Raw genomic sequence first — 20,079 nt, forward strand, 5'->3', positions numbered from 1 at the left:
GTAGAGTTACGCTTGAATTGGCGAAATTAGAATTTTGGCGATTTCCGGTTGATAGGAAAGATTTTGATATAGGGGTCGGAATGGAATTCCGGAAGTTGGAGTAGGTCTGTTGTGTCATTTTTGACGTATGTACAAAATTGTAGGTCATTCAGACGAGGTTTGATAGGTTTTTTGATCGAAAGAAAAATTTGGAGGTTTTTGGAATTCTTAGGCTTGAATCCGATGTAATTTTAATATTTTGAAGTTATCTTGAGCGTTCCGAAGGTTGGAACAAGTTTGAATGATGTTATGGGATATGTTGGCATGATTGGTTGAGGTCCCGAGGGCCTCGGGTGAGTTTCAGGTGGTTGAACAGATCATTTCATGTTGGAAAAAGTTACTGAAAAACTGTTGTTGGTGTTGCAGGGTTTTGACCTTCGCGTTCGCGATGGATGTCCCGCGTTCACGAAGGGTTAGATGTGAGGTAGTGGAGTTGGCCTTCGCATTCGCGAAGGTAGTCCCGCGTTCGCGAATGGCTGAGGTTAGTGGTCATCGCGTTCGCGAGGGTTTTGCCGTGTTCGCGTAGAGGAAATGGAATAGCTGGGACCCCAAGGCATTTGTTCTACGTGTTTGCATAGTAGAGGCCACATTCGCGAAGAGGTGGGTCAGTTGTGCATCGCGTTCGCGAGAGGGTCCTCGCGTTCGCGTATAAGGAATTTTGGTCAGTGAAGCTTTGTGGTCATGACCCTAACCCGGACCCGGTCATGATGGCGCCTCTCGTGAAAACAAGGCCAGCCAACTATTCCCAATTCGACATTAAACAGTTAATCAACAATAAAGTAGCCTAAACCATGATTAATAATACGAAGTAGCAGATAATATCAATAAAATGCAGAAGTACAACCCAATACAGCTCTAACCGGGGTGTCACAAGTCACGAGTATCTAACAACACTAAGTCCTCAAATGTAACTACAAAGTTTAAATACTAAACTAAGGACATAAAGGAAAGAGATAGGGAGGAGCTCTAGGCTGCGGACGCCAACAGCTACCTAAAGACTCCTCGAAGATCATCCTGAAGCTGGAATGAATCAGCACTCGCGAGCGGGACCAGCTATGCCTGAATCTACACACGGGGTGCAGGGAGTAAAGTGAGTACTCCAACTCAATGTGTAACAAATGTAAATAATGACTGAAAGTAAGAAAACATGTAAGGCACAAGGCATTCTTAATGAAGCAGTAAAACCATTTAAAAGTAGTAAAACAGTGAAAAGTCAAGTAAAATCCTCTTTCAACAAGTAAACAAGTAATTAACAGGTACTTAAGGTAAAGTAAATAAATAGAAGTTCGCCCCTCGGGCACAATATCACCACATCCGCCCCTCAGGCAACATCTCAGAACAATAACAACCCCTCAGTCTCAATCTCACATCACAATGGGTACCCGCGCTCATTGGGGGTGTGCAGGCTCATGGAGGGGCCCCTTACGGACCAAGCGCAATAACAAGCCATCTCGTGGCATCAAATCTAGGCCCTCGGCCTCATATCAATCAATCCACTCATGGCTTATATATCCGAGGGCCTCAAATCAGTATCAGTGTTTCCTCACAACTAGGCCCTCAGCCTTACTCAGTCAAAAATACTCACAAGCCCCTTGGGCAATAGTAAAACAGTATTTCTCAGCCCAAACATCATTTAAAATATCATTGAAGTCTTAAAACTGAGTAAACATGGCTGAGTAGTAAAATGGTGGAAAATAACATGACTGCGTTCAAGTAATGAATCAAAACAGTGAGGAATTTGTAATAAAAATCCCCGAAGGGTTCAAATAGTTGGCACGAAGCCCAAATATGGCATTTAGCCCAAATCATGATGATAGAAAATAAGATTCAGTCAAACACGCAGTTTATCATCAACCGGGACAGACCAAGTCACAATTCCCAATAGTACACGACCCCACGCTCGTCATCAAGCGTGTGTTTCACCTCAATATAGCACTACGATGTGCAATCCGGGGTTTCAAACCCTTAGGACATCATTTACAATCATTACTCACCTCGAACCGGCTAAATATCTAGCTCGCGACGCCTTTGCCCCTAGAATCGGCCTCCACACGCATCAAATCTATCAAAAATCAGAACGAGGACGTCAAAATATGCTAAGGGAACAAAGCCCAAGCAAAAACAGTCAATAAAGAGCACAAATCCTGAAATTACCAAAACCTGACCCCCGAGCCCACATCTCGGTATTCAGAAATTTTCACATCAATAGATTCCTTATCTCCCCACGAGTTCATACATGTTAAAAATTCTCAAATCCGACCACAAATGGTCCTCCAAATAGCCAATCATAAGTCCAAAATTCCAAGCCTTAGTTCTTCCATTTTTAGCTTAAGTTTCCATGATTTTCTAGGTAGAATTCACATAATAATCGAGTTTTAAGTCCGAAAAGCATACCTCCCAACGATTCCCCTTGAATCCCTCTTCAATCTCCTTCAAAAATTTCCCAAAATGGCCAACTATGGAGGAAATGAGCCCCAAAATCGCGGACAAGATGAGTTAAAAACATTCTGCCCAGGCCTTAATTTCCTTCTTCGCGAACGCGGTCAAACCCTCGTGTTCGCGAAGCACAAACTCACTTTGACCAACTTTTCCTCTATGCGAACGCGACACGACCATCGCGAACGCGGTGCTTCCTCTACCTTACCCATCATGAACGCGCTCACTCTTCCGCGAACGCGATGAACACTTGACCTCGAACTCATCTGACCAAAATTCCTCTATGCGATCGTGAAGACCTTCTCGCAAACGCGATGCACCACTTCCCAGCCCTCCGCGAACGCGAAGCCCTTCTCGCAAACATGAAGGCTTAATCCTTGCCTTCCTCAACTGCCTCTTCGCGAACGTGAGGCTCTACTCGCGAACGCGAAGGGTAAGATCCCTGCAACAACTGACATATTTTTTGCAAGTTGCTAAACTCCAAAATGATCCGATTGACCACCCGAAACTCACCCGAGGCCACCGGGACCTCAACCAAAGGTACCAACACATCCTAAAACCTTATTCAAACTTGTTCCAATCATCAAAATACCTCAAACAATTTAGCGTTAAACAAGAAATTTTTAACCCTCCCCAAGATCTTTTATATGTTAGCGTAAAATATTTAATTTAGGCATAATATAGATATTTTAAGTAATTTTGACTTTTTTACTCTATTCTATTACAAGAAAACAAAATCACAAAATAGGTTCATTAATGTTTTGTAGTCATAATTAAAAAAAAATTAAAAATATATACAACGATAGTATCGTGTTTTTATTTTGATATGATATTTTGAAAATACCAAAAATAGATTTGTTTTAATGGTTAATTTTATTGTAATAATTATTTAAATAGTAGGAATAATTAACAAATGGGCGCGTATTTTTAATCTCATTCGCGACAAAAGAATAGAGCTTGGGCTCGAGCAACCCATCTTTAGGCCTAATTTTGGACCTAGCCCACAATTGTCAAGCCCATAATTCCTAGGTCCATACCCCTTAACCTAAAACCCTACCACTAACCTAGACCTATATATATTAAACAAAGCCTAAAACTAAAGGGGGGATGAAAAAGATGAAATAAAAGTTAGCAATGAAAAAGGGGAACACTGAAAGAAACAAAAAAGCTGGAAAACAAAGGGCTGCGCCGAAAAACTACCCCCCCATCGGATCTCTTTCTTGACAAACGAAGAAGACTTCTTCGTTTAAGAAGCTGCGAGAAAAAGCTGCGCATGAGCAATCCCCACCACCACCCCTGCGTCACCTGCTTCAATTCCCCCACCTTTCTTCATTTTTCCCAGAGAAAATCGACGTGAAGAACAACCTATCCATCATCGAAAGCTTGCAACCAGATTCATCTATCTCTAACGTCCTTCACTCTCTTCTTTTGGTGCCGCCGCTGTGTTGTCGTCATTTATGGCGGAGTGACCGGCAACGACGCACCTTCTCCTCCTTCATTTGTGGCTATCGCTGATTGCTGCGACCAGCCATGGTCAAAACAACCTCACTCCTCGTCTCCCTCATCCTATGTCATCGTTAATGGTTTGGTGACAGACCTGGCCGAAAAATGCCATGAATGGCGACCTCCACAGCACGTACCAAAACAAAACCAGAAACAGAAGTTTTGGATAGAAAGATTATGAAAAGATTGGAGTCGATGGAGTCCGTTTTGAGTGTCGTCCGACGAGATTCCGCCTCATCGAGGTCCAATCCCTTTCCCTTCTCTTTACTTCATTGTTATAATGATGGCTAGAATATTGGTGATTTTAAACATGATGCGGGCTCATTGTTTTCTAGTTCTTCTGGGTTCAAGTTAACGTTGAAATTGTTAGAAATTTTTGGAGTATTATATGAAGAGATAAAATTAGCTTTGATATGAATTTCTGTTTATAGTTTATTCTTAATATGCCACTGCCAAACTTTGGCGTATTTTCGTGGCCAGTAACAATGTTGAAATGAGTCTGCAAATTGTTTCTTAGTTTGTAGTGGTTGTCTTTGACAAGTTGGCCAACCCACAGATCGTCTGTACATAGTTTGAGGACAAATAACTTGTGCTTGAATTTCAGTGCTAATTCCAAGTTTCACGTTGCCATCTTGCTCCACTCATCAGTGTCCCATTCTTTCTTGGTAATCCAATTAATTTTTTCTTTATTTCTTGTTCTTGATTGTTAGTGTTTGCTCATTTGATCTTTGTTAGAATTGTTTGAATGATCGTGGGATCGTGGGGAGTGATAGAAAGGTCGAAGCCCATTAGCAATTAATTTGTTCCGTGTTTTAGGCATCGGGTTCAACCGGATAGGAGAAGGGGTTAAAAGGGGATTGTTCACGAAATCTCATTTAGTAAAAGTGTTCCATAGCTCATGGCCCTCGAAAACTCGGTTTAAATTTCCCCAAAAATTGGAATTGAGGTGCGCCACGCCAAATAAAATCTTAGCTGCATGACCCTCATTTTAATTAGTCTTCGTTTTAATCCTTAGAAATCGAGGTGAGCCATTTAGTTGAAATTCCATGGCCCTCACAAAGTGCAAACGCGTAGTTGCTTTAAACGTGCTCTTAATAAAATTACCTTCCTAAACTCGGGTGCGCATTGATGCGACCCAAATCCAAATCTCGATGAAGTCGAAATGTGTTGACAATCACGGGCGCATTGATTGCGACGGGGTTCAAAATGCGTTTTCACGACATCGTAATTCTTATAAAATAAATAATGATAGAAAAGAGGTTCACAAATTGAGATGAGCTCCACCGAACGAAAATAAATAAATGTGGGGCCCTCAATAAATGGTTACTAAAAATGATTAGAATTTGGGAGGGCCATTTAGCGAACTTCACGGCTTTTCCCCAAAATAATATTACGTTAGAATCTTTAGGCGCGATTTTAATTAAATGACCTTCTTAAACTCTGGTGCGCATTGATGCGACTCAAATCCAAATCTCGATGAAGTAGAAATGTGTTGATAACCACGGGTGCATTGATTGCGACGTGGTTCGAAACGCGTTTTCATGACGTCGCAATTCTTTTAAAATAAATAACGATAAAAAGCGGTTTACGAATAAAAGGCACATAATCTAGCATGTATTGAAATTAGATAAAATCAAATACAATAGTTAAGCGACCATGCTAGAACCACGGAACCCGGGAATGCCTAACACCTTCTCCCGGGTTAACAGAATTCCTTACACGGATTTCTGGTTCGCGGACTGTTAACAAAGTCATATTTTTCCTCGGTTCGGGATTCAACCGGTGACTTGGGACACCATTAATATCCCAAGTGGCGACTCTGAATCATTAGTAATTAAATCCCGTTCCGATTGTCCTTTAAATGGAAAAACTCCTTTACGCCCTCTTTTGGGGGTGTAGGTAGAAAAAGGAGGTGTGACAGCTCTGACGACTCTGCTGGAGATCGAACCCAGAATCTCTGGTTCAGGGTTCAGAATTCGAGCTTAGATAAATTGTTGTATTTGATTATATCTTATTTTCCTACGTGTTTTATGCTGAATGTGCTAAATGTTACCGCTTTGATATTATCTGAACTGTATATAAACTGTGTCGGCACCCTTCTCTCTTCACCTCCGGGGATGTGCTTACTGGTTGAGACTCCCTATTCTGTTAGTTTCATACCTTGAAGTAAGAAAGAGGCCGGACAAGTTACGAAGCCGGATGGCCTTTTGGTTCCCGGTAAGTTGCCCCCTCCTCGACTCGAGCTGTCCGCTCGAGTACACAGTCTAGAACACTGACCCAGGTTTTGAACATAGAATAACGTGACTTCATGCCGGATCCCTAGTAGGAACGCTTATTTGCATCACGTTGAATTTGACTCAGGGGACTCAACACAGGGGTTGGGTCCGTCTAGGACTAGCAACCTGAAATGAAAAGACCATCCTGATGCATTCTCTTGTGTTGTACATTTATTTGTTCCGAACCTGCATGTTGACCGGTTTCTGCATCTCGAAAATGTTGGAAAATTTAAAAAAAAAAGAAAAAAAGGGGAGAAATAACAGTTAGGGAGTTAATTGATTATCTTAGAAAAACCCAATGCCCAAACACTGTCGAAACTCTGCCGAAATTTTGAGAAAATAAAAAAAAGGGAAAATGCTTTATTTCTAAGAGTCTTTTATTTTTGGAAAGTGTTTGTTGAAAAAGAAAAAAAGTCTTTTATTCTTAGTTTGGAAAAATAGGTTGTTTATTGTTTGTTGAAAAAGAAAAAAATGAAAATGGAAAAGAGTCATGTTTTAAAATAGTTCGGTTAATTTGCCCGAACTACGCATAGTTTGATTCTCACAGGGCGTGAGACACGTAGGCAACCCTCATCGGGTCCAACCTCCCCTTTACAAAAATAGCCCAAAAAATATCAAAATTTTAATTTTTGTCATAAATAAACCAGGTGATGCCGTTTTTGTCAAAAATAGCCAAATGTTCCCAAACGGGGCGCTGGAAGGCTGACTTTGCGCAAACAGCCACCTTTGGTCATATTTTGATTCTGACCCTCACAGCCTTAAAATCTTCGTCCCCGAGGTGCTGGAAGGCCGTGTTTACAATACCGGGTCGTTTAATTTAATTTGGAAAAACAAGAAAAAGAGTCAGTGGTCAAGTGAATACCGTTCAGATTTTGGGTCAAAATTGGCATATAGGGGAAAGAATCTGTCATTTTTGGGGTTTGTATTTCTTTTGATTATAGTATATGGGTCGTTTGATTTTCGAGTCTGTATTTCATCATTAAGTTGGTCAGTTTTGTTGTTATTATGAAAATGGAAAATTCCAAAAAATGTTTTATTGTCGTTTACCTTTTATTTGCAAGAACTACGTACGGTCTGATTCATGCGGGGTCATGATACGTAGGCAATCTCCATAAGATTCGATCGCAACCAAAAAAAAATGAAAAATGGAAAAGAAGAATTGAAGAAAATGGGAAAAGATGTTGTGAATAATGAGGACCGACCCAATCCATTCTAACATGTTTTGTTTTGAATTGTGAAGAAAGTTGATGTGGTCGGTTGTGGTAAGCTGGAAACACAAGATCCAAGGAAAATGATAACTGACATCGAAGCTGTTACGAGTGCTCAAGAGACTCAGGGTCAGAGGGTTCAACAAGGGTCTACTGTGGTTGAGGAAAATAGAACACTGAAACAACAAAAGACCAAAATGCGTCAAGCCTGGGCCAATGTCCAAGGACAGCCTTGTCACGAGTCACAATTTGCTACACGGCAAGAACAGTACCACTATCCCGAGTACTAATCGTACTCGTTTGAGCTTCCTGTAAACATCGAGAAGCCCGAAAGAGAGTACAAGAAGAAATAACCCAAAGAGTGAAAAGATTAGAACAACGGTTGAAAAACACGCAAGCAATGGCAGGTCAAAAGAGCGTTGCCTTCAGTGATCTATGCATGTTCCCCGATGTCCACTTGCCACCTGGTTTCAAGGTTCCCAAATTTGAAAAGTACAATGGACATGGAGACCCCATAGCCCACCTGAAAAGGTATTGCAACCAATTGAGAGGTGTGGGAAGAAATGAAGAATTGCTTATAGCTTATTTTGGGGAAAGCCTCACGGGAGTAGCATCTGAATGGTTTTTGGATCAGGAGACATCTTGCTGGTACGTCTGGGATGACATGGCATGAGCCTTTGTCAAACAGTTTCAATACAACATCGACATCGCCCCAGACCGCATTTCCCTTTCTAACCTAAAAAAGAAACCAACTGAAAGTTTCAGGGAATATGCCATCAAATGGAGAGAGCAGGCAGCTAGAGCTAAGCCACCCATGGATGACCACGAGTTAATCACTGTCTTTCTACAGGCTCAAGAGCCAGATTATTTTCAATACATGACGTCCGCAGTGGGTAAATCCTTCCCGGAAGCAATCAAAATGGGAGACATGGTGGAGAACGGTCTTAAGACAGGCAGAATTATAAGTCAAACAGCTCTCAAAGCTGTAGCTCAAGCTGTCCAAATTGAATCTGGTAACACAAATGTGAGGGATGAAGAAATCATGATGATATCCGGGTCGAGAAGAGGTCCTAGGAGAACATCTCGAAGGTATGTGCAGCCTCATCAAGTTTTCCATGACCCCCCTAAGTATTACTATCCACCTCCGAACCCCCCATACTCTGTTGATCCATCCCAGTATGTTGCCCAGCCACCAAATCACCCAAGAAAGCGAGCACGAGTATCATAAAATCTCTACCAGCCTCCGCAAAATTTTCAATTACCTTGTAACCCACGTCCAAGCCAGGGGTATAGAAGGGAACAAAAGTTGAAAGATAGTTTTACACCAATAGGAGAGTCCTATGCAAGCTTATTTGAGAAGTTAAAACAACATGACATGATTGCACCCATTCCTCCAAATCAGGTGGACCGACGTGCGAGAAGCTTTGACTCATCTAAAAGGTGTGAATACCACTCCAATGCTCTGGGGCACAATATGGAAAATTATCGGGATTTGAAAAAAGAAATAGAAAGGATGATCCAGGAAAATCTGATTCAAGACAGTGGTACCCAGAATATCACGCTGCATCCCTTACATGAGGAGGCACACTCGATGGGGATGATGCCCGGTGACATAGGGTATGAGAATCCTCGTGGGAACTTGTTAACTGAAGTTGAAGATACTGACGCAGATAGTGGTCATGGCAATATGGATGCGAAGCTTAGTGGCTAAAATGTCGTGCTTGGTAATTGGAAAGGCGCTCCATTCCTAAGTCAGCTGGGGAGGAGCTTTGGTAGTCCATTTTGCTGTCATTTCTGTTGTCCGGGTTATTTGCAGGATTGTAATCCGGAAATTGTCTTGGGATCAAACCCTCATATCCTTTCATTTTTGTCTAGCTTGTTTAGTCGTAGTGGTTCGTTTAGTGTTGTCCATGGGTGTTTCAGGTTCATTCTAAGGTTGTACTCCAGTTTGTTTGCTTGTTTTGTCATTCGAGTTATTTCATCGTTGTCTAATGCAAATTCCGGTCTTTTGTTATTTCCAATCATTGTTCTTCGTTTAGTTCTTTTCTATCGTTTTGTTTTGTCTAATGCTGGTTCTAGTGCCATGACATGCACGCATAATTCTCAGTTGGATCTTTAAAAGCTATGTTAGTCGGGAAGCAAGGAAACCATTTTTTAAAACGATAAGGGCACTTGAGGGAATAAGAACAGATTGGGACGTTTTGAGATTGTTTGACGCCCTAACCATGTGAAACTGGGGTAGATAGAATATAAAGAAACCCTAAAAGCAAGTTGTCCAAATCGACAGGGGGCCGGGCGTGGTAATAAGAGTAAGAGTGTTGCCCAATGGTGCATTATATTTGATAGATGTAGCAGGAAAATGTGTGAAAATGGCCATCAACTCCGAGGCGGTCAGGATATACTATGTGTAATTTCTGTGCATTAATCGTATTGGTTTGCCTTTGTCATGTCTTGAGGATTGAAATGACGAAGGCATTTTGTTCTGCTATCCAAACACTTTTTTCCATTGTCACCCCTTTTGAGCCGTGTTTATTTTCTTTCGTATCCCTCTTTCGGAATCAACGACACAATTAAGAAATGCAAGTGCCGCAAATAAGCAAATGAAAAGAAAAAAAAGGAAGGAAAGAGAAAAAGAAAAGAAAAGAAAAGAAAAGAAAGAAAAGAAAAGAAAAGAAAGAAAAGAAAGGAAAATGAAAGAAAAGAAGAAAAGAAGAACAGAAAAGAAAAGAAGAGAAAGAAAAATCACAAAAAAGTGTAATTACTATGTCGTGAACTACGTATTGACTTGATCCCAGAAGGGTACGTAGGCAGCCTCTCTGAGGTTCAGTCATACCAAAACAAAAATCCAAAAGTCCCCAAGCAAGAAACCGGGGCAGAAATTATGGTTGTTGTGAGAAGTTGGATTCCAAAAGTTGTAATTTTAACCCATTTCAAAATTTTTTTGAGCCTCTTATACCCTTTGTTTCTAACCCATCCAAAAGCCTACATTACGGTCCAAAGAAAGACTTTCTGATCAGTCTTTGAGAAATGCCAAGTCAAGCAGGTAAGGTAATTCATGTCAGGGGCAACACTCCGGTCCAAACAAGGAAAATGAAATTAAGAGAATCTTATTGATAAAAGTCCTCATGGGTATCATAAGGTGATGAAAGCTGAGAGAAATAAAAAATGAGAGAGTCTTATTGGTGAAAACCTTTACGGGCACCTTGAGGCGATAGTAAGTTTAGAGAAAGAACGGAATGAGAGAGGTTTGATGGTGAAAACCCTTTGGGCATTACAAGCCGAATAAGGAATGCGAATCAAATTGGATAAGCGGAGAAATGAAGCCCAGTTTCACGGCAAAAAGGAACAACAAGAGATGAACATCAGATTTGCTTAACAGAATAGGTCACAGGTGCATGTCAAGGTCATTATAGTCGGTATCCACATCCGATAGGTTTCTACTGTGTAGTTTTCTTGTTAGGAATCATCTCTTTCTATTGTCCTGTTCCTTTTGTTTTGTTTATTTCCCCTTTCTGAGTCTTTTGGTAGTAACAAGTGAGGAATGACTTCAAAATTGGCCACCAGCTTTCCAATTGCACAAAATGGGGTCACAAGTCAGGAAAAATAACAAGAGCACTGAGCTGGTAATAATCCACATACTTTGGGATCCTTATGAAACACAAAGTTTGGTAGAAGTCGGTTCAGGAATAATGCAACAGATAGAGGGTATTGGGATTGAACGGGAAAAAAGGGTATTTCAGTGACACAGATGACGGGGAAAGTGGTTAATCAGTAAACATGCAAGACCTTCAAGAAGAATCAGTTGTCACAGAAAACATATGGGGTCAGATAAGAAGACTAGAAGTAATAATTGAGAGATAGTCGTCAAGAAGGGCGGAAGTTATCAGCCAAGTTTCAAAGATGGTCGGACAACGCAAAACATGGAAAGGAGAAAAGGAAAACCATCCCAGCGGGAGTACCACAACCAACCACCGCACTTTTAAACTGACAGAATTTTCTTTGATCCAAAACAGGGGCATGAAAATGTTATTGATGGCAGAAAGATATGCTACAGGAGGATTATCAAACTGGGGCAGAAATTTTCTGTCGTGTTGAAAAGTTTCTTGAAGTCGAGTACCCATCTGAAGAACATCAAGGTCAATACAAGTGTTTTTAAAAAAAAAGAGAAAAAGAGAGGGAAGTAGTTTTCAGGAAAGAAACACCAGTTCTAAGAAAAGTAATTTTTGGAGGAATGAAACACTAGTTTTTAGGGAAGTGGTTTTTTGAAGGAGGACAACACCAGTTTTTAGGGAAGCAGTTCTGAAAGAAGATAATTCAAGTTAGTGGGTAGATAAAACAAATTTTGAAGGAAAATGGTTAAAAGAAATCTTAGTCTGATGAATTTTTCACCTAAGATAAAGAAATCTTAGTCTGTTGAATCTTTCACCTAAGATAAAGAAATCTTAGTCTGTTGAATTTTTCACCTAAGATAAAAATCTTAGTCCGATGAATCTTTCACCTAAGATAAATGCAAAAGTTGGAAAAAACGGAAGGAAGCCATAATTTGGGAAAAGATGAAGGCAGAAGTCGGAAAAAAGGGGAAGGAAGGCATAATTTGGAAACAAGAAAGGAAGGCCAAATTTGAAAAGAATGGAAGTTGGAATTTGGAAAATTAAGAAAGTCGGGATCCCAAAAATGGACCTAGTCTGATGAATTATCTCCTAGAGTCACAATCTTAGTCTGTTGAATCTTTCTCCTAAGATGAAAATCTTAGTCTGAAGAATTTTTCACCTAAGATAAAGATAACAATCTTAGTCTGTTGAATCTTTCTCCTAAGATGAAAATCTTAGTCTGATAAATTTTTCACCTAAGATAAAGATAAAAATCTTAGTCTGTTGAATCTTTCTCCTAAGATGGAAATCTTAGTCTGATGAATTTTTCACCTAAGATAAAGATAAAAATCTTAGTCTGTTGAATCTTTCTCCTAAGATGGAAATCTTAGTCTGATGAATTTTTCACCTAAGATAAAGATAAATCTTAGTCTGATGAATTTTTCACCTAAGATGAAAATCTTAGTCTGATGAATTTTTCACCAAAGATAAATTTTAAATTTTAAGATACATTTTAGTCTTTAAATTTTTTAAAAAAAGTTGCATTCCAGTCTTATCACAATTCAAGTTTTAGCAATCAGGAGCCCTCCTGAAGAACAGAGGTGATACAATTCAATTTTTAGTTTTCAATCGATTTTTTGTCTTCTTGAAGTCAGGAGCTCGCGTGAAGAACAGAGGCATACAATTCAAGTTTCGGGAGTCAGGAGTCCGCCTGGAGAATAGAGACATACAATTCAAGTTTCAGCAATCAGGAGCCCGCCTGAAGAACAGAGGTGATACAATTCAAATTTGTAGTTCTCAATCGATTTCTTTGTCTTTTTGAAGTCAGGAACCCGCCTGAAGAACAGAGACATACAATTCAAGTTTCAGCAATCAGGAGCCCGCCTGAAGAACAGAGGTGATACAATTCAATTTTTTAGTTCTCAATCGATTTCTTTGTCTTTTTGAAGTCAGGAACCCGCCTGAAGAACAGAGGTATACAATTCAAGTTTCAGAAATCAGGAACCCGGCTGGATAATAGAGGAATACATTTCAAATTTTAGAAGTCAGGAGTCCGCCTGGAGAATAGAGACATACAATTCAAGTTTCAGAAATCAGGAGCCCGCCTGTATAATAGAGTTCAGCAGTCAGGAATCCGCCTGGAAAGCAGGGAATACATTTCAAGTTAGCAGTCAGGGAGCCCCGCCTGGAGAATAGGGTCAGTTTTTACTTTAGTCAAGCTTAGTTTACAGTTTTCCTAGTCTATTCTTTAGTTTAATTTCATCATTGCATTAATAATACAGGTGGTTTACAATTTTGCTAACAACTCACAAATCTTCCTAGTGCAAACTGGGGTAGAAAATTTCTTTGTTTTGTCTGTTTTGTTGTAATCAGGCGTCCAACTGGAGAATAAGAGAAAACAACTCAATTTTCTAGGAAAAATAGTTTCGAAGGAAGACAGTTCGAGTTTCAGGGAAAATGGTTCAAAGTGTATGGGAAAATAGTGTCAAGTAACAAGGGAAGACAGTTCAGGTTCAGCAATCAGGCACCCACCTGGAAAAAAAAGGAATTCAATTCAGAATGCAATTCAGAAGTTGATGAAGGATGTGAGCTGCTCAAGACATGGCCGAGGTCACAAGCACTACATGTCCGGTCCTGACCCAAAAGCTTTAGAAGGACGAGCTAGCACCTGCAGCTAACAAGTGTCAAGGTTCAAATCTAAAGTCTGCATGAAGAACCATTCAAGACTCAAGATCAAGCTTCAGAAGACTTATAGATAGGAATCTTGTAGCTCGTAGTTGATAGACTTAGCTAGTCTTTTTCATCTTTTGATTTTGATGTAATAACAGGGACCGCAGACCGGAACTTCGACGGAACGACACCTCGACCGGATCTCTCCACCTCGGCATACTCCGTCATCTCACTCATCTCTGAACTATACGTGGCCTGATTCCTTTATAGCCAAGGATATGTAGGCAGCCCAGATACCAGGGCGCGGTCACACTCCCTTCACTCTTAGTCTTAGTCTCTCCAAATAAGGGTCGGGTCAAAAACCTATCTAGTCAGTCTTTGCCTGAAAACTCTGTACGTTTCCAGTCAAAGAAGGGCAGCTGTAGACATGTGATTTTTGACCCTCCCCGAGATCTTTTATATATTAGCGTAAAATATTTAATTTAGGCATAATATTGATATTTTAAGTAATTTTGACTTTTTTTTACTCTATTCTATTACAAGAAAACAAAATCACAAAAATAGGTTCATTAATGTTTTGTAGTCATAATTTTAAAAAAAATTAAAAATATATACAACGATAGTATCGTGTTTTTATTTTAATATGATATTTTGAAAATATCAAAAATAGATTTGTTTTAATGGTTAGTTTTATTGTAATAATTATTTAAATAGTAGGAATAATTAACAAATGGGTGTGTATTATTAATCTCATTCGCGGCAAAAGAATAGAGCTTGGGCTCGAGCAACCCATCTTTAGGCCTAATTTTGGACCTAGCCCATAATTGTCAAACCCATAATTCCTAGGCCCATACCCCTTAACCTAAAACCCTACCACTAACCTAGACCTATATATATTAAACAAAGCCTAAAACTAAAGGGGGGATGAAAAAGATGAAATAAAAGCTGCGCATGAAAAAGGGAAACACTGAAAGAAACAAAAAGCTGGAAAGCAAAGGGCTGCGCCGAAAAACTATCCCCCCCATCGGATCTCTTTCTTGACAAACAAAGAAGACTTCTTCGTTTAAGAAGCTGCGAGAAAAAGCTGCGCATGAGCAATCCCCACCACCACCCCTGCGTCACCTGCTTCAATTCCCCCACCTTTCTTCATTTTTCTCAGCGAAAATCGACGTGAAGAACAGCCTATCCATCATCGAAAGCTTGCAACCAGATTCATCTATCTATAACGTCCTTCCCTCTCTTATTTTGGTGTCGCCGCTGTGTTTTCGTCATTTATGGCGGAGTGGCCGGCGACGACGCACCTTCTCCTCCTTCAGTTGTGGCTATCGCTGATTGCTGCGACCAGCCATGGTCAAAACAACCTCACTCCTCGTCTCCCTCGTCCTATGTCATCGTTAATGGTTTGGTGACAGACCTGGCCGAAAAATGCCATGAATGGCGACCTCCACAGCACGTACCAAAACAAAACCAGAAACATAAGTTTTGGATAGAAAGATTATGAAAAGATTGGAGTCGATGGAGTCCGTTTCGAGTGTCGTCTGACGAGATTCCGCCTCATCGAGGCCCAATCCCTTTCCCTTCTCTTTACTTCATTGTTATAATGATGGCTAGAATATTGGTGATTTTAAACATGATGCGGGCTCATTGTTTTCTAGTTCTTCTGGGTTCAAGTTAACGTGAAATTGTTAGAAATTTTTGGAGTATTATATGAAGAGATAAAATTAGCTTTGATATGAATTTCTGTTTATAGTTTATTCTTAATATGCCACTGCCAAACTTTGGCGTATTTTCATGGCCAGTAACAATGTTGAAATGAGTCTGCAAATTGTTTCTTAGTTCGTAGTGGTTGTCTTTGACAAGTTGGCCAACCCACAGATCATCTGTACATAGTTTGAGGACAAATAACTTGTGCTTGAATTTCAGTGCTAATTCCAAGTTTCACGTTGCCATCTTGCTCCACTCATCAGTGTCCCATTCTTTCTTGGTAATCCAATTAATTAGTTCTTTATTTCTTGTTATTGATTGTTAGTGTTTGCTCATTTGATCTTTGTTAGAATTGTTTGAATGATCGTGGGATCGTGGGGAGTGATAAAAAGGTCGAAGCCCATTAGCAATTAATTTGTTCCGTGTTTTAGGCATCGGGTTCAACCGGATAGGAAAAGGGGTTAAAAGGGGATTGTTCATGAAATCTCGTTTAGTAAAAGTGTTCCATAGCTCATGGCCCACGAAAAATCGGTTTGAATTTCCCCAAAAATTGGAATTGAGGTGCGCCGCGCCAAATAAAATCTTAGCTGCACGACCCTCATTTTAATTAGTCTTCGTTTTAATCCTTAGAAATCGAGGTGTGTCATTTAGTTGAAATTCCATGGCCCTCGCAAAGTGCAAACGCGTAGTTGCTTTAAACGCGCTCTTAATAAAATTACCTTCCTAAACTCGGGTGCGCATTGATGCGACCCAAATCCAAATCTCGATGAAGTCGAAATGTGTTGACAATCACGGGCGCATTGATTGCGACGGGGTTCAAAACGCGTTTTCACGACATCGTAATTCTTATAAAATAAATAATGATAGAAAAGAGGTTCACAAATTGAGATGAGCTCCACCAAACGAAAATAAATAAATGTGGGGCCCTCAATAAATGGTTATTAAAAATGATTAGAATTTGGGAGGGCCATTTAGCGAACTTCACGGCTTTTCCCCAAAATAATATTACGTTAGAATCTTTAGGTGCGATTTTAATTAAATGACCTTCTTAAACTCGGGTGCGCATTGATGCGGCTCAAATCCAAATCTCGACGAATTCAAAATGTGTTGATAACCACGGGTGCATTGATTGCGACGTGGTTCAAAACGCGTTTTCACGACGTCGCAATTCTTTTAAAATAAATAACGATAAAAGCGGTTTACGAATAAAAGGCACATAACCTAGCATATATTGAAATTAGATAAAATCAAATACAACAGTTACGCGACCATGCTAGAACCACGGAACCCGGGAATGCCTAATACCTTCTCCTGGGTTAACAGAATTCCTTACCCGGATTTCTGGTTCGCGGACTGTTAACAGAGTCATATTTTTCCTCAGTTCGGGATTCAACCGGTGACTTGGGACACCATTAATATCCCAAGTGGCGACTCTGAATCATTAGTAATTAAATCCCGTTCTGATTGTCCTTTAAATGGAAAAACCCCTTTACGCCCTCTTCTGGGGGTGTAGGTAGAAAAAGAAGGTGTGATAGCTCTAGATCTGTCACACCTCCTTTTTCACTACACCCCGCAAAGGGCATGAAGGAGTTTTTCCAATTAAAGGACAATCGGAACGGGATTTAGTTATTAATTATTCAGAGTCGCCACTTGGGATAATTTTATGGTGTCCCAAGTCACCTGTTCAAATCCCGAATCGAGGAAAAGATTGACTCTGTATTACAGCCCGCGAACCAGAAATCCAGGTAAGGAATTCTGTTAACCCGGGAGAAGGTGTTAGGCATTCCCGAGTTCCGTGGTTCTAGCACGGTCACTCAATTGTTATAATTAGCCTATTATCTGATTTTAATACATGTTTTAGCCTATGGTTTAATTTTAACTTATCAACCGCTTTTAATTAATTTTAGGAAGATTCAACGTCATCTAAAACACGTCTTGAACCGCGTCACATAAATGCACCCGCGATCCATGACACATTTTATCTAACGTTGTTGAGATTTGGATTTGGGTCACATAAATGCACACCCGAGTTTAGGAAGGTAAGCATCACAACTACGTCATGAGAACCGCTCTCGTAGCCATGACAATTACTCAATTAACGCGCCTAAAGCAACTACGCGTTTGCACTTTGTGAGGGCCATGAAATTTGCTAAATGGCACGTCTCGGAATCTAAGGATCAATTCCTGCTTAAAATGAGGGCCACGCAATTTGTCATTTTTGTTTGGCACGGTGCACCCCAAATTAATTTTCATAGCCACGATGGTTTATTATAAAACGCGCCTAAAACATTCTACGTGTGCATGAGTTCTTTTCCTACGTTAATAATTAACAGCTCTTTTCAAGTCCAATAGTATATGCACCTTTTCTCTAGGACAAAGACATGTTAATACATATGGACTATATCATGAAATACTACTGACATGAAGAATATGGCAAATTTGGAATACTACTGCCATGAAGAATATGACAAATTTGGAATACTACTGCCATGAAGAATATGGCAAATTTGGAATTCAACAAAATGACATATATTGATATTATTGCCATAATGGCATTTGTCTTGCTACTGTTAATGATAGCAATTATGCTAAATTATCACATTAATTGCTCCCTTTTATGGAATTAACGAGAAGGAAACAAAAAATTATCATAGATCAAAACAAGGCGATATAGCAAATATAATAGTAACATGGAAAAATCAATGATAGAAATAACATCTCAGTACATTTTCTCAAATAACCAAAAATGAATCACAACAGTGAAAACACTTGAACCAACTCAATGGCATTTCCGAACAAAAAACAATACAGAAAGATCCAAGAAACAAACTTATTATAAAATTCAATCAACAAACTTATTATAAATATACAAACAGTGAATCAACATTTAACATGATTTCAAAGCGGAGATAGAAATTCATTCATCACTAAATATAACAAGATACAAAGGGGTTCTTTTGAATTTACCTCTTAAACAAACAAAGCGATAGGGCTCAACTAACAATTTCCAATACAAGACAGCATCAACTGACAGTAACGAAACCAGCAAAACTCGTAGTACTCGACAGCAACAATACAACGAGATTTACTTTAAAATCTTTCAACGGCTTTTAAACCCAAAAAATCATTCTCCAAACTTATTTTCAGATCTCCTTTTTGAGTTTCTTTTTTTGAACTTTTGAAAGTTTTGTTTCTAGCTCTATGGTGAGCGATTTTTCGTGTGTAAGCTGTGAGTGGGAGGTGAGGAGGAAGAAAGCTTGGGTTTCTGCAAAGGGTCTCTAGTGTCAGTGAGTGAAAAAGAAGGAGGGCCTTTTAGAATAGGGGCGCCGTTGCTCTTCTCCCTCTGGGTCTAAGGATCTGATGGTCTTTTTTTTTTGCCCTCTTTAATGTGAGGGATTTAGGGTATAAAGAGGGGAAAGAGTTAATGGGTCAATGTTCTGGGCCTTTAAAATGGACTAGGGATTTAAAATCAAATGGGTTGTTCCAAGCTGGCCCAGTCCGATTTTGAGCTACAAAATGGCCCTTTTGCCTTTCTTTGTTTTCTTTTTCTTTTTCTTTTTTTCTTTTTGATTTTGAAATCGAATTAATTAAAATCCTAAAAATTAAAAATCCTAAATTATCCAAAAGTGTGAAATTAAACTAATTAGCTAATTATAAAAATATAAACAACACTTAACTCTAAATTAAAAGAGATAAATCAATAAGCTAAAAATTAAAAGACAAAAATGTAAAAACGAGCTATTTTTTGTGATTTTCGAATTTCTATAAAACAAATAATTACCGGTTAATTCTAAAAATATACAAACATATTCTAAATGCAATGCATGATATTTTGGTATTTTTCATGATTTAAATAAATAAACATGCATAGATAAATGCAAACAATTAAATAGAAATCCTACAAAATCCTATAAAATGGTAAAAATTGGAAAAAGTCTATTTTCTTTGATTTTATAAAAATGCAAACAGTAAAATATAGTCCTAATATATTTCAAAGTTAAACTAATTAACTCCTAAAATTGTTTAAAATCTATTTCGTGACAAATTCAACAATTAACAATTAAAAATGCAAAAGTGGACTATTTTTGTTATTTTCTTTATATTTTGTTCTAAAATAAATTAACCCCTAATTAATCTTAAAATATGAAGTTAAATCCTAAATGCAAATACCAAATGTATATTTTTGTATTTTCATATGAATAAAAATGCACAAATAAAATGCAAACAATTAACACAAAACGACACCAAAATTCACAAAAATTGTAAAAATAAAGGAATATTATTTTGTTTGAATTTTGGAATTATTCATATATAGGGCAAAAATCACGTGCTCACAAGATCCCTGCAACAACTGACATATTTTTTGCAATTTGCTAAACTCCAAAATGATCCGATTGACCACCCGAAACTCACCAGAGGTCACCGGGACCTCAACCAAAGGTACCAACACATCCTAAAACCTTATTCAAACTTGTTCCAATCATCAAAATACCTCAAACAACATCAAATCACCCAAAACACATCGGATTCAAGCCTAAGTTTCTAAAATCTTCCGAAATTTGCATTTGATCAAAAACCCAACCAAACCACGTCCGAATGACCTGAAATTTTACACACACATCCCAAATGACACAACGAAACTACTGCAACTCT

At 39.1% G+C, this 20,079-nt stretch overlaps 1 long non-coding RNA gene across 1 annotated transcript; it reads right to left on the reverse strand.

Annotated features, from left to right (window-relative positions):
• Positions 1-821: 821 nt before the first annotated feature.
• LOC142164716 (uncharacterized) lies at positions 822-18,796 on the reverse strand. Its single transcript, XR_012695660.1, has 2 exons — positions 18,394-18,796; positions 822-1,104 (listed from the first exon to the last, which is right to left on the reverse strand). It is a non-coding gene; the product is annotated as an uncharacterized LOC142164716 (long non-coding RNA).
• Between the last annotated feature and the right edge of the window lie 1,283 nt (positions 18,797-20,079).

The sequence above is a fragment of the Nicotiana tabacum genome, chromosome 10 (assembly GCF_000715075.1).
Source record: "Nicotiana tabacum cultivar K326 chromosome 10, ASM71507v2, whole genome shotgun sequence".
In the NCBI taxonomy this organism is placed as follows: Eukaryota; Viridiplantae; Streptophyta; class Magnoliopsida; order Solanales; family Solanaceae; genus Nicotiana; species Nicotiana tabacum.